Below are 15,382 nucleotides of genomic sequence, written 5' to 3'. Positions count from 1 at the left end.
ATATTTAAACCCCATTTGGACCTTGCCCGCATTTTACAGATAAGCAAAACTGAAGCTGAGAAGTTTAATGTGTCCAGAGTGACTGGCCTAATTAATGGACAATCTAACATTTATACTGAATCATCCTGGTTCAAAGTCCACTGCTCTTACATTATATTGCACTGAAGTTCCCTTATAATTCTGAGGACAGTATAGTCACCATGACAACTACCATTTACTGAATTCTTGCTGCTGCCAGGGAAACTCTCAGCCCTTTACATGAATTGCCTGACTGAATCTAACTCCCCAATCTCCCCCAAGTAGGTGCCATCATTATCCCAATTTACAGAGAATAAACTGAGGTTCGTAAATGGGATTAGTGCTCTTATAAAAGAGATCCTACAGAGCTCCCTCGCCCCTTCTGCCATGTGAGGACACAGTGAGGAGACAGCTGTCTATGGCTCAGGAAGCAGGCTCTCACCAGACACCCAATCTGAGCCACCTTAATCTTGGCCTTTCCAGCCTCCAGAACTGTAAGAAATACATGTTTGTTGTTTATAAGCCACCCAGTCTATGGTATGTTTGTCATAGCATCCCAAACAGACTGAGACATATGTATTATTACATATGTAATAAAAAGCAGCCATAAATAAATAAATTTTTAAAAATATATAAATAAATATATAAATATATAAAAAGAGATTACCAAGGTTAGGACTTATTAGCAATAACTGAGACTTTCTCCTTAAGGTAATCATTGCTTCTAATTAAAATATTAAATTATATTCAAAAGTAAATAACTGCTCTAAACCAAGGGTTGTCAGACCAAACCATGGGCCTGTCACTTTTTTTTTTTAATTTATACTATTTATTTTTGGCTGTGTTGGGTCTTCGTTGCTGCACATGGGCTTTCTCTAGTTGCGGCGGGCGGGGGCTACTCTTCATTGTGGTGCGCGGGCTTCTAATTGCGGTGGCTTCTCTTGTTGCAGAGCACGGGCCCTAGGCGGGCGGGCTTCAGTAGTTGTGGCACGCAGGCTCAGTAGTTGTGGCTCCCGGGGGCTAGAGCACAGGCTCCGGACGCGCAGGCTCAGCGGCCATGGCTCACGGGCCCAGCCGCTCCGCGGCATGTGGGATCTTCCCGGACCACGGCTCGAACCCGTGTCCCCTACATTGGCAGGAGGATTCTTAATCACTGCGCCTCCAGGGAAGTCCCCTGTCACATGTTTTTGTAAAGGTTTTCTGTTTTGTTTTGTTTTGTTTTGTTTTTTGCGGTACGCAGGCCTCTCACTGCCGTGGCCTCTCCCGTTACGGAGCACAGGCTCCGGACGCGCAGGCTCAGCGGCCATGGCTCACGGGCCCAGCCGCTCCGCGGCATGTGGGATATTCCAGAACCGGGGCAGGAACCCGTGTCCCCCGAATCGGCAGGCGGACTCTCAACCACTGTGCCACCAGGGAAGCCCTGTAAATAAAGTTTTATTGGCCACACCCATTCATTTACATATTGTCTGGGATGCTTTCATATTACAGTGACAGAATTGAGTAACTGGGGCAGAGATCGTTTGGCCCATAGAGTCAAAAATATTTACTGTCTAGCCCTTTATGGAAGAACTTTGCTGACCCCTGCTCTAAATCAAATTCTTTGGTGTGGATTTTTATCACCTTTAAGAGAAGCATCTCTTTGTAATAAAAAGCCCACAGCAATCTGAAAAGGCCAAATGCCATCCAGTTTGTGTGAAGCAGGCTCTTTAGATGCAAAATTCTTCCCACCTTTCTGAAGGCAATAGCCAGGAACCCTTCCCCAGAGGGAGAAGAGTGGTCAGAGCCCCTTGTTTCTCACTCTGAGCCAGAAGTGGCATCTTCCTGTGGGTTTTGCTGGGTGGTAGAATTATGTATGATTTTATCCTTTCCACGTTTCTTCATTTTCCAAATATTTGATACATTGTATTAGTTTGCTTGGGTTACCATAACAAAGTAGTGGTGGTTTAAACAGCAGAAATTTATTTCTCACAGCTCTGGAGGCCAGAAGTCCAAGATCAAGACGTCAGCAGCGTTGGTTTCTTCTAAGATCTCTCCCCTTGGCTTGTTGATGGCAGTCTTCTCCCTGTGTATTCTCCTAGTCTTTCCTCTGCATGTGTGTCTGTGTCCAAATTTCCTCTTCTTATAAGGACCCCGGCCATATTAGATTAAGGCCCACCCTAATGACCTCATTTTACCTTAATTACCTCTAAGGACCCTATTTCCAAATACAGCCACATTGAGGGACTGGGGGTTAGGACTTCAATGTATGGACTTTGGGGAACACAGTTCAGCCCCTAGCCCATGTATTAGATGCATTACTTAAAAATGAGTAGTAGAATGTTAAATATTTTAAAAGGTGAAGTAACTAACAATCGTGGCCAACATTTTAGCCTGAGACTTTTAGTATGAAAGTAATGTGTGTCCAATACTTTAAACATTCAAACAGTGCAGAGGGTGGCAAGGGAATGTAGACACCTACTCCCACTCAGTCTTACCCCACTGTTGACAGTTTCTTGCATATCCTTCCAGAAACGTCCTCTACCTTCATGCTTTTTATTTTGCACAGCAGGATGATGTTTTATTTACTGCTCTGCAACTTGCTTTTTACACCAAACAATAGATAAATCACTGTCTGTTTTCAAAGCAGTACATACATCTTGCATCCTCAACCTCCATCTCAATGCCTGCTTCCAAAGAACCCAACTTGCAAACAAGTTACTTGGAAGTAAATCTCAGACATCATGTCATTTCACCCATAAATATTTCAGTAACGATTACCAAAGATCAGGACCTTGTTTTTATTTTTAAACATAACCACAAAACAAACGAATGAAAACCGGAGTAAGAATAGAGGTGGTGGTTTGGGGAAGGGAGATGATGATTCTTTTAATTTTTATGTCTCTTGATGATACTGCAATGCTGATTTGGAACTTTGGAAAATAAAATCAATAAAGAACCATTTGTTCTTCACCTCCATTCCTACCATCAAAATAAGCAAGGTTTCTCAAGCCCCAAGAATCCCTTTGGTGCTCTTCCATCCTTAGCCTATAAAGCAGTGAGGCCAGAGAGAGTGTCCTCGGCCCTAGGGACTGCTTTCCTACCCTGCAATGATGGACACTCTAGTGCCTGGCAGAGGCCTGCTCTGCCACATGAAATGCACAGAGATGACCACTGTTCCTCACTGTCCCCAGGTACTGTCCCCCGGGCCTCAGACAGCCTTGTGATGTGAGGTAACTAACAATCTTACAACACACTCCTACTTAGAGTTCTGTGTTAAGCATTTACCTGCATCATTTCATTGAATTCTGCCCCCAACTATTATTATCCCCATTTTGCAGCTATATTATTATTATTTAAAGGAACCAGTTTATTTTATTTATTTATTTATTTTGGCTGCACTGGGTCTTAGTTGTGGCATGCAGACTTCTCAGCTGCAGCATGCGGGCTTCCTAGCTTCGGCATGCATGTGGGTCCTAGTTCTCCCACCAGGGATGGAACCTGGGCCCCCTGCATTGGGAGTGTGGAGTCTTACCCACTGCCACCAGGGAAGTCCTGCAGCTATATTATTAACAGTGTTACCAAATCCTAGGTTGCACTGCTCTCTGCAGGACAGGCCAATACATCAAGAGATGAGTTGTTAGGGCAAAGAATAGCAACTTTATTCAGAAAGCCAGCAGATGGAGAAGTTGGTGGACTAGTATCCCAAAGAACCATCTTGCCAGAGTTAGAATTCAGGCTTCTTTTATATTAAAAGGGGAGGGGGTGTGGCTAGTTTTTGCAAATTTCTTGGTGCTGGAATTTTTTGTTCTTATAGCTGTCCACGTAGGTCTGGTCACAATGTTCCTTATAAACCTCCAACTAGACAAATGTTATTCTTAGTTCTGCCACTTTTTATCTCTATATGCATGGGAAAGTGTTATAGCTTTAAAGGTCAGAGCCTTGAGAACTGGGCTATCCTGTATATTTCAGTCTATAGGTAACATTCTTTTACAAAAGGTGCAGAGCCAGCATGACTCAGCAGAAGCAACAAAGCACAAAGGTTAGAGCTAAAGGAATAGATTCAATATGGAGTCAGGTTTGTTCTTCTCTGTTTCAATAGCTTCGATGTATTTGTTTGTTTGACAAATTTTTACTGAGCATCTTGCATGTGCCAGGCACCCAGAATACAGCAGTGAACCAAGCATACAAAACCCCTGCCCACGCGGAGACAGAAAATAGATGGACAAAGACATAATACAATGGCAGATAAAACTAGGAGTGACATGGAGAAAAAGAGAAGAAGGTGAGGGGAGAAAGGGTGACAGAAGGGTTGGGGAGAGAGGGCTATTTTAGGTATGGTGGTCAGGGAAGGCCTTCTGACAAGGTGACAGCTGAACAGAGACTTGAATGGAGAGAGGGAGCAAATACCTAGGGTGAAGCATTTCTATCCAAGGAACAGCTTCAGGATGGGAACGTGCTTGGAATGTTTGAGGCATACATAGCAAGGCCAGAGTGGTTGCCAGTGGCAAGGTGGAAGGTGGTAGATAGAGTCTGAGGCTGGAGTGTGACACAGGGCCTGGCAGCTGTCGTGTGTCATAGCCTCCTTCATATGGACTCTAAGAGCTGGCAAATGCTATAAATCAGGGCTTTTTTTTTTTTTTTTTTTGAGAGCAGACATACCACTTACCAGCACACCAGTGTTTGTAGGCAACAGTCAGGGTTTGGATTTTATTCCAGGTGTGACAGGAAGCCATTGGAGGCTTCAGAGCGGAGAAAGGCATGATCATACTTTTGTTTCTAAGAGCTGGTTCGCAGGCTGGGTGGAGAAGAGACAACAGGAAGGCAAAGTAGAAACAGTTTACTTTAAGTCCTCCAGGCCAGAGGTGATGGTGGCTTGAACTTGAAAGGGTTGGATTTGGGATGTGTTTGGATTTGCTGTAAACGGGGAACATGGAGTGTGAGCAAAAGACAGACAGCAATAATGATACACCGAGGTTTACTGTGGCCTTTCTGTGCTCTGGTTATCCATCGCAGCACAACAAGGCAGCCTGTAACTCGGTGGCTTAGAACAATAGCGATCATTCACTTAGCTCATCTTTGCCCGGAGTGGAGGGAAGTGACTGCTGTAAGGGGAGGGGCCTGGAAGGACTGCTTGATGCTGGGATCTTCTGAAAACTCTTCACTTGCATGTCTGATGGTTGATGCTGGCTGTTAACTGGAACCTCACCTGGGGCTGCAGCCAGAACACCTGCCTGGACCCTCGGCATGTGGCCTTAGCCTCCTCACAGCACAGTGGCAGGGTTCCCGGAGCCAGTGTCACCAGAGAGAGCTGGGGGAGTCATTCTACCTTTTCTCCCTAGCTTTATCCAGATGGTATTGACCTGTAACATATGCATGTTTAAGGTATACAATGTGATGATTAGATAGATACATGTGTATATTGTAAAATGATTACCACAATTAGGTTAAAACTCCATTCCCTCACATAATTACCATTTTGTATGTGTGTGGTGATAGCATTTAAGCTCTACTCTCTTAACAACCTGTGAGTATGCAATACAGCCTCGTTAATTATAGTCACCATGCTGTGCATTAGACCTCCAGATCTTATTCATCTTATCGCTGGGAGTTTGTACCCTTTGACCAACATCTCCCCAACCCGTACACAACCCTCCAGTCCCTGGCAACCATTCTACTCTCTTTTTCTATGAGTTAGACTTTTTTAGACTCAGCAAATAAGTGAGAACATACAGGATTTGTCTTTCTCTGTCTGACTTATTTCAGGCCAGGAGAGAGTGGGATGGTGTATGTTACCTTTTGAGACCCAGCCAGGTAAGCCACATAGCATCACTTCCACTGTAGAGACTCCCACCCAGACTCAAGGGGGAGGGAACCTAGATTCCATCTCTTGATAGGGGAGTGGTAAGGTTATAGAAGAGCAAATGGGACCGGAAATATCATCATGGCCAATTTTAGAAAATACAGTTCGCTACCTTATGTTTCAGGTACCATGCTAAGCAGCCCACATACATCATTTCATTCAATCCTGCACTAACCTCACTTCACAAAACTGAGGCTCAGCGATGTCACTTGCCCAAAGCTACTCAGCTACTAAGGGGAAAGAGCTGGAGTTTGATTCCAGGTAACAGGCAAGCACCTGGTGGAACAGATATGGGGGTGGCAGAGAATGGCCTTTGGAGGTGAACCCAGAGAGGGGGCAGCCAGCAGCACAGAACTGGCTGTTCTGAGCCTGCTCATAGCCCTCTGCCCTCCCCAGGGTTATCCTTTATTTCCCAACTATGTCCAAGACCACAGCATTACTGTAATTTCAGGGCTGTGAAGAGGAGATGAGGTTTGAACACTCATGGGCAAAAAAGACAATTTGCTCTGAGTCAGGCCCTGGTAGCCTGATCTGGTTTGGCTCTGGAGGGCCTGGAAATCTGGATGGAGCTTCGCTGCTGGGCTGGATAGGGGCCAGTGTGTGGGCAGATGGAAGGGCTGGTGGAAAGCACTTCCAGAAACTGTCAGTGTGTGGCTCAGAGCCTCAGCAAGAGAGCTGGAGGGCTGGGCATTCCAGACCTCCTCGCAGATCCGAGATCCCCAGAAGGCTTCTAAGCCGAGCCAGCAGCCCCTTTACTGTGATCGATATTTCCTAGGAGAAAAGGCCAGCCCAGAGCAAAAACCAAGATGGGCTCTAGGGACCTCCGGTTTCTCTGCCCAGTGGCCCATCATTAACTTCCGCTGCAGGTGGCCTACAGTGGTTTTCCAGACTGCTGGCGAGGAAGCGTTGACTCGGGGATGTGACACCAGAAAAATTGCCAGAATAACATGGCGGGTGTGGGGAGGGGGTGTTGTAGATTATATTTATTATTTTTTGTTTGCTTTTTGTGGTTCCCTTTTCTTCTTATTATTTTGGAACTATCTCAAATTGTATATTTATTTTTTATTAAACCAACTTGGACATGAACATTATCAAAAAAATTTCCAAAAACTGGAAACCACCCAAATGACTGCCGACAGGTGAATAGATAGACATATTATTATCTATCCATACTATGAATATTACTCAGAAATAAAAGGGAATGGATCACTGACACACACAATATGTACCAATCTTAAAAACATTGTTGAGTGAAAGAAACAAGGCACAAAAAGAGCCCACTCTGTATGATCCCATTTATCTAAAACTCTAGAAAAGATCACTATAGTCTATAATTGCAGACAGGAAATCAGTCATTGCCTGGGACCAGGATTTGGGGGTGGAGAGAAGTTGACCACAAAAGGGCTTGGAGGAACTTTTTGGGGGTATTGGAAATGTTCTATAACTTATTGTGGAGGTGGTTCCCTGAGCATATTCATTGGTCAAAATTTATTAAACTGTACACTTAAAATGGCTGTCTTTATCATATGCAAAGTGTACCTCAAATGAAGTTGATTTTAAAAAAGTAATGTAACAAACTCCCACATACCCACCCTCCAATACAGGAAACAAAACATTAGAAAGAAAATTGCACCCCTGTGTACCCCTCCCCAATCTCCTCCTTTCTCCTTTCCTCCTAAATATGATGTGTTTCATGAATGTGTCTTTATGTTTTCACTACATGGAAACACTTTCCTGAATGTTGTATGTTTCTTTCTCATTTGTCTTTATACTTTTAACTGCATGGGGTATATTCCTACACTGGTATTTTTCAAAATCAGTTTACATGGTCACAACCAGCATTTTAATAATAAGGATAGAATAGGATTAAAAAATAATCAGAGTGTATGATACATAGTAAGGTAAATATGTCTCGTGAAATTTTTGTTCAAGTTTTACATCTGTATATATGTGTACCGGGTTGAGACATAAAATATCTTTCTTTTTAATTAACTTATTTTTTATGCAGCATGTTCTTCTTAGTCATCAATTTTATACACATCAGTGTATACGTCAATCCCAATCGCCCAATTCATCACACCACCACCACCACCACCCGCCACTTCCCCCCTTGGTGTCCATACGTTGTTCTCTACATCTGTGTCTCAACTTCTGCCCTGCAAACCAGTTCATCTGTACCATTTTTCTAGTTTCCACATACACGCGTTAATATACGATATTTGTTCTTCTCTTTCTGACTTACTTCACTCTGTATGACAGTCTCTAGATCCATCCACGTCTCTACAAATGACCCAATTTTGTTCCTTTTTATGGCTGAGTAATATTCCATTGTATATATGTACCACATCTTCTTTATCCACTCGTCTGTCCATGGGCACTTAGATTGCTTCCATGACCTGGCTATTGTAAATAGTGCTGCAGTGAACATTGGTGTGCATGTGTCCTTTTGAATTATGGTTTTCTCTGGGTATAGGCCCAGTAGTGGGATTGCTGGGTCATACAGTAATTCTATTTTTAAAATATCTTTCTTACAGAGCACTGTGGCCCCCCAAAAGTTTAAAAAACACTGTCCTAATATATAACATAAGATATTTTGTCATTTTAACTTTTATGTAAATAGTATGGTACAGTCCTAATCCTTCCCCAGCTGGCTTTTGTTCACTTGACATTAGCTTCCAGATGTATCCATATTGAGACATGTAGCTTGGTTTCATTCATTTCCATCACTGCATAAACATGCCACAAGTTATTTTTCCATCCTCCCATTATAGGATTTTTTTCTTTTGCCAAATGGAACATTTCAAAAAATAGCTGTCACTATTACCACCATTTCACTTTAGGAAGGACATTTTAATATAAATAAAATTGGAAAGCCCTACTCTCAGAGTCAAAGATGGTCTTTTTAATGGAATAAATCTGGCTTTATAAAAATGCATTTGAGGGACTTCCCTGGGGGTCCAGTGGTTAGGATATGGTGCTTTCACTGCTGAGGACCTGCAAGCTATGCTGCACAGCCAAAAAAAAGAGCATTCCATTCACCCCCCAGGGGTGAGGTTGTTGTTAGTTCCTTGTTGATTGTTAGTTTGTTCAGTATACCGGTAAGAACACAATCACCTACACAACATCTCAGGCAAGGTCCGCTGGGGAGGGGGTAGGAAGAGAGTAGAAGAGAGAAGGGGTTCAAAGGGAGTCTCAACTATAATGCTTTATTTCTTTTGTTACCTAAAAAAAGTCCAAGTCAAATATGGCCAAATGTTAGCATTTGTTAACTCTGGATTGTGAACAGGGTAATCCAAGCTTTGCTCTAAGCTTTCAGTCGTTCATTAAAAATGTTTTCATCAACCAGCGTTAGGAAATTTCCAGCGTAGATAAGACAGGTAAAAGACAGTTCGGTCTTCATAGTTTAAAATCCAGAGCCGGCAGCTTGTCAATTCCTCTGTGATGTTGGTGAGGTCATTTAACTTTGCTGGGTCTTGTGTCCCTCATCTGAAAAAAGGGCTGGGCCAACCCAAATGTCCATCAACGAATAAATGGATAAACAAAATGTGGTCACTCCATACAATGGAATATGATTCAGCCATAAAAGGGAAGTACTGACACAGGCTACAATGTCAATGAACATTAAAAACATGATGCTAAGTAAAAGAAGCCAGGCAGTGCTTCCCTGGTGGCGCAGTGGTTAAGAATCCACCTGCCAATGTAGGGGACACGGGTTCGAGCCCTGGTCCGGGAAGATCCTACATGCTATAGAGCAAGTGCGCCACAACTACTGAGCCTGTGCTCTAGAGCCCGCAAGCCACAACTACTGAGCTCACATGCCACAACTACTGAAGCCCCTGCGCCTAGAGTCCGTGCTCCACAACAAGAGAAGCCACCGCAATGAGAAGCCTGCGCACCGCAACCAAGAGTAGCCCCTGCTTATCGCAACTGGAGAGAGCCCGCGTGCAGAAACGAAGACCGAAAGCAGCCATAAATAAATAAATAAATTTATTGGGGAAAAAAAAAAAAAGAAGCCAGCCACAGAAGGTCGTGTATTGTATGATTCTGATTATATGACATATCCAGGATAGGCAAAGACAGAGTTAGGAAACAGGTGGGTGGTGCCAGGAACTGGGAGGAAGGAGGAATGGGGAGTGGCTGCTAATAGGTACAGGGTTTCTTTTTGTGGTGATGAAAATGTTTCAGACCTAGATAGAGATGTTGTTTGCACAACATGTGAATGTACTAAACAGCACTGAATTGTACACTGTAAAATGGTTTTATGTTATGTGAATTTCATCTCAATTCAAAAAGGGGGTGGAGGGAGGGCTTGTGCCTCCTAGAATTGTTGTGGATGAAATTTAAAAGAACACATATGCAAAGCTCCCAGCACTGTGTGCCATCTCGCTCATAGTGGGAGAAGGCGGGGCTGGGCTTATTAAGCTTGTTTCACCTAGTAAGTCAAGTATGTGGCTTGCTCAAGGCCACACAATGAGTCATGTGTGAACTCTGCACTAGAACTTGGCTTTTCCAACCTGAGAGTCCAGAACAAGCTCTCTCCATGCTGCTTCTTCTACTTGATACCAGAATGGCACTTTACTGTTTATAAAATATTTTTCCCCACATGATTTTCTAACACCTCTGGCTCCAGAGGCTCAGAGTAGCAGAGTGGTTAAAGGACATGGCCCCTGGAGTTGGATAAATCTGGGTTCAAATCCAGGCTCTGTTACTTCTTAGCTGTATGTCTTTCGTCAAGTCACCTCTCTGAGCCTTGTTTCTCCATCTATATATGGAGAATAATGACTTATGCATTAAGTGGGAGTAAAGCTGGAAGACAGATAGATAGATATATAAAGCAAGAGTTGGGTCAATGCCTAGCACATAGTAAATCTGAATAAATGATGGCTATTATATTAGTATTACTAGTTGAGGAGTTACTCTGGCAAAGCACTTACCACACAGGGTTAAGACTGACGGAAGAACAGAGCAACTTCAAAGCCGCTTTGCCACAGGTCCCAGATGCTGCAAAGTGGTGGTTCTCATCTAGGAGTGGGAGGGTGGTTTTTGGTGGCACCTGGAAACATTTTTGAATGCTCCTGGCATCTGGTGGGTAGAGGTTAGGGATGCTGCTGAACATCCTAAATGCCCAGGACAGCCCCACAACAGAGAATGATCTGCCCCCAAAGGTCAGCTGTGCCCAGGTTGAGAGGCCCTGCACCAAAATGAGCTTCCCTTTGCCAGACTTAGTTCCAAACAACAGTGTCATCCACCCTCTAGATATCGGGACGACTTGCTACTTTCCCGACCTGGAGTGAGTCATTCTGTGAAGCTAAGGAACACTTAGCAAGGCAATAACCATCCTAATTTCTCTGTTAGGTAAGTCCAGATGGAAATATATTTGGGGCCTTCTTAAACTGGGAAACACCCAACATCAACATGTACTCTATGAGGGCCAAGGATGGTTTGAAAGACCCATCTTAATCCCCCTTCTCCAAGGCTTCTGGGAACATCCCAGAGAATCTGCTTTCCTGATTCTGCATGAAGGGCCTGAAGCACAAAAACTGGCACACAGTAAGCACTCAGTAAATGCTAGCTATTACTATTATTATCTTCATCGTCCTCATTATTACTTTTATCTCCCCAGGTACAGGGTAAGGTACATTCTCACAACAACCTTCTGAGATGGGAGATATATCATTCCCATTTTGCAGATGAGGAAACTGAGGCTCAGAGCAGTGATGCCACATTTTTCATCAGCCCCCTCCCTGATGTCAGAGCTTCCACTCCTGCCCACCTACAGTCCATTCTCCTCACAGACACCAAAGGAATCTCTTAAAAATGAAGTCAGATCTTATTTAGGAGATGTTCTCTGGGTAATGATGTTATGTGATATTTTATGACCCAACATTTCTTTATGATTTAAATATCTTGAAAAATTAAGAGCAATGCCATGGTTGTGTAAAATGTTAACATTAAGGGGAAACTGAGTGAAAGGCATATGGAAAATCTTTGTACTATCTTTGCAACTTCGCAGTAAATCTAGAATTATTTTAATATAAAAAACTTATTTAAAAAGTGAATCAGATCATATTACTCCTTGGCCTAAAACTGAGTGATTTCCCATTCGGCTTAGAATAAAATCCGAGTGCCTTCCTGTGACCTATAAGGCCCTGAGTGATCTGGCCTTTGCCCACTTCTTCAACTTCCTCTCCTAACATTCTCCCTCTCACTCTGCACTCCAGCTACTCTGGTCTTCTTTCTACTGTTTCAACACTGGAAGACTGTTTGTGCCTCAGGACCTTTGCACTTGCTGTTCCCTGTGTTGAGAATACTCTTTCCCCTACAGTGTTCTTCCCATAACTTTCTCCTTCTTATTCTTCAGATTTTGACTCAAACGTCAAATCCTCAGAATCCCTTTTGTGTGGTCACATGATCCTTTCTAATTCTCTCACAAAACTCATGACTCTCTGAAATTATCTTCTTCACTGGGTTCTCTGTTCCTCTCCGTCTCCTCCACTAGACTGGTACTTCCATGAGGACAGAGACTGCTATATCCCCAGCTTCTCACACAGAGTAAGGCCTCAATAAACATTTGCCAAAAACCACCCCCAGAAAAACCCAAAAAACAAAAAACAGTGTCTGCTGGTAATACCACAGGACATTGAAATAAATCGGTGAACTTTGTCAAAGGGCTTTCACCCATATTTTTTCCTGTGGTTCCCTACTCTGTACAAAACCTCCAGAATATCCAGGCAGGTCCAGATCTGCTGGCAAACCTCATCAACAACATTTCATTTAATCATTTAACAATAATCCCAATGCTTATTAAGTTGGGGGAAGGGAAGGGGAAGAGTTCACCCCCAACCTTCTAGAACAGAATTCCAAATTGTTGGCCTAGGGTCAAATGTAGCCCATGGATGTGCTTTGTCAGCCTTATACAGTGTTTTAGAAGAATTTGAGTTCATGACCAAACTTTAAAAACTGGAACATTTCACATCAAACTTCAGATGCCCAAGTTCTCCTGAAAACTCAAGTGGATCTGGCCCCAGTGGGCCCGTTTCCCACAGGGTCCCAACGGACTAGAGCTGGGGTGTGTGCTCTTCAGTTTATCAGTCACTATCCACCTGGCTTAATTCTTTCATGTTATCAGCCTGGTCCCCTTAGTCACTAAGATTCCCCCTCAAAGGCTAAAGTATCCTTAGGAATACTACTGGTTTTCAAATATTTTCACTACAGCCCCTCTCTTCAAACCTTACATGGAAGTTCAATGTCTAAAACAGATGATAGTGATAACAGTTCATTTTGATTGAGTGCTTACTGTGTGCCATGGTTCTGCTTTGGTTGACTCAAGGGTTTGGGGATCAGAACCCCATCAGGTCCCCATCATCTTAAGCAGGCCCTTAAGAAAACTCTGTGCATCCAAGGAAGACAGTTCAAAAAATACATTTTTCTTCCCTTTTTTGGCCACGCCACACGGCATGCAGGACCTTAGCTCCCTGACCAGGGATCAAACCCGTGCCCCCTGCAGTGGAAGCGGTGAGTCTTAACCACTGGACCACTAGGGAAGTCCCCCCACAGTACATTTTAATGCATTCTCCTCACTATAGGCAAACTAGAGGAGGGAAGAGACACTCCACCTGTTGGAACAGTAGCCTTTCTGGCAAATATTTGTCTGCTAGCCCTTAGTGTTGATAACAGCAGAAAAAAGTCAATAGGCGATACATTCTTTCCTCCCAGAGCTGTTGGCTATTTTCTGGGAGCCCTTCAGGCCTACCCTGTGAGCTCATGCCACTCTCAGGCTCAGAACCAGCTAATTCTCTTAGACATGTTTCAGCAAAACTGGACTCTAGAGGGGAGTTTTGCCTGGCAGAGAATGGCATGTGGACAGAAGCCCTCGCCATGTCCCAGTCCAGTCTGAAGTTCTCCTCCAGCCCTGATGATGTCAGCAGAGGTTAACACACCTGCTATTTGAGCATGGAAATTTATGGTACTCTTATTGTCCATAGAGATATGTTTAGACCATTCCCACATTTGTTATGTGCTTAGTGTGTGCCAGAGTTGTGCTAGGTACTGGGGGTTTGCAGTGGGAATTTATTAAATATGAACAAGGGCTTTGGTTTCTGGCTGTCCTGACTTCCAGCTGTGGCTCTGAAACTTACTAGCTGTGTGACCTTCAGCAAATAACCTAGCCTCTGTGTCTCACTTCATCTGTAAAATGGGTGTGCTAGGAATAGTACATAATTCCTAGGATTATCTTGGGGATTCAGTGAGATAATTTTTGACACATACAAAGAAAACAAGTGCAGTGTTTTTTTTTCTCCGCTAGTATTTATCAGAAGCTGCTATTTTTATTTGCAGCTTTTTTTTGTCTGTCTGGCTTACTAGATGACTCTCCATGAGAGAAGGGCCTTGTCTTTCTCGCTCACCCCTGCTTCTCCGCCTAGAACAATGCCTCAAAATAGGTGCTCCATAAATATTTGCTGAATGAACCGCTGTCTCTGATATTCCTGCTCTAATTGCCATTACCATAATGCGCTTTGGAGGAGCCCAAAGTCTCGTGGACTCCGGGGAGAGCCACCCTGACCTTGACAGCCAGGTCACAGCGGCGCTGGACATCAACTCTGATATCACCAACTGGGCTCTGTGCGCTGGGCTGACAAATGACACTTGTGTGTCTTCTGGTGAACAGAGCTACAGCGTGGGAGAGTGAGTTGGTGACTGGGGAAAGTGGAGTGAGCAGCTGAGCCAAGCAAGGGGAGCTCTGAACCCTAACGCCCCCAAACTGGCAGCAGGGAAGCCATAGGTCCATGTGCAAGGAGCCTGGGCCCCCCCACCGCTTGGGCCCCCCACCCCGGGGCGGGGGAAACACCGATTTTGAGATTGGATGCAATCACCTCGATGGCATTTCAGGATGGGAATTCGTGCATCCTGCGTGCCTTGAGAAACAAAATTAATTTCCCTAGGGGGAGGGAAAGGGCTTTGCAAACTGTGAAGCGCTGCAGGAAAAAGCAGTTAAATGAAAAAGTCAGGATGCAAGAGAGCAGATGTGTTTGCTGAGCATAAACTGCACTTCAAAACCAAGCTAGAAGAGACATATAGTCCCCAGAGATGGCACATTTTGGAGGGGTCTCCGAGAGAGAGATGCACTTGGGGAGACTGGGAAGCCAAAGGAAATGGGCCAAAGTTTCCCGGGGTGTCTGTAGAATCCGGGACCCGCCCGCAATGCCCGTGGATGCACACTAGTTCTTCTCTTCCGGTCTCGAGCTCCGACGCGCGAAATCTGCAAATTCTCCCTTTATCTGCTGCACACGCTCGCTCATCTTCGTTCTGGCTGGAATCAGGGTAACCGTTCCGATGATTATATAACTTCCCGAGTTCAAGAAAGACAATCCAAAGACAGGGATGATAAAATTTTTTTGAGGGTGGATTAAAAAAAATTTTCCCCAAATGTAAGTTACAGAGCGCACAAAAAACGTACATACAAATAACCATATTTCCACCACTCAGAAAGAATAACTGTTAACATTTTTATTTACCTAGGAGAAG

This window comes from Neophocaena asiaeorientalis, unplaced genomic scaffold (genome assembly GCF_003031525.2).
Source record: "Neophocaena asiaeorientalis asiaeorientalis breed wild unplaced genomic scaffold, Neophocaena_asiaeorientalis_V1.1 scaffold77, whole genome shotgun sequence".
NCBI classification, from domain to species: domain Eukaryota; kingdom Metazoa; phylum Chordata; class Mammalia; order Artiodactyla; family Phocoenidae; genus Neophocaena; species Neophocaena asiaeorientalis.
Note: the sequence above shows the minus strand (reverse complement) of the source record.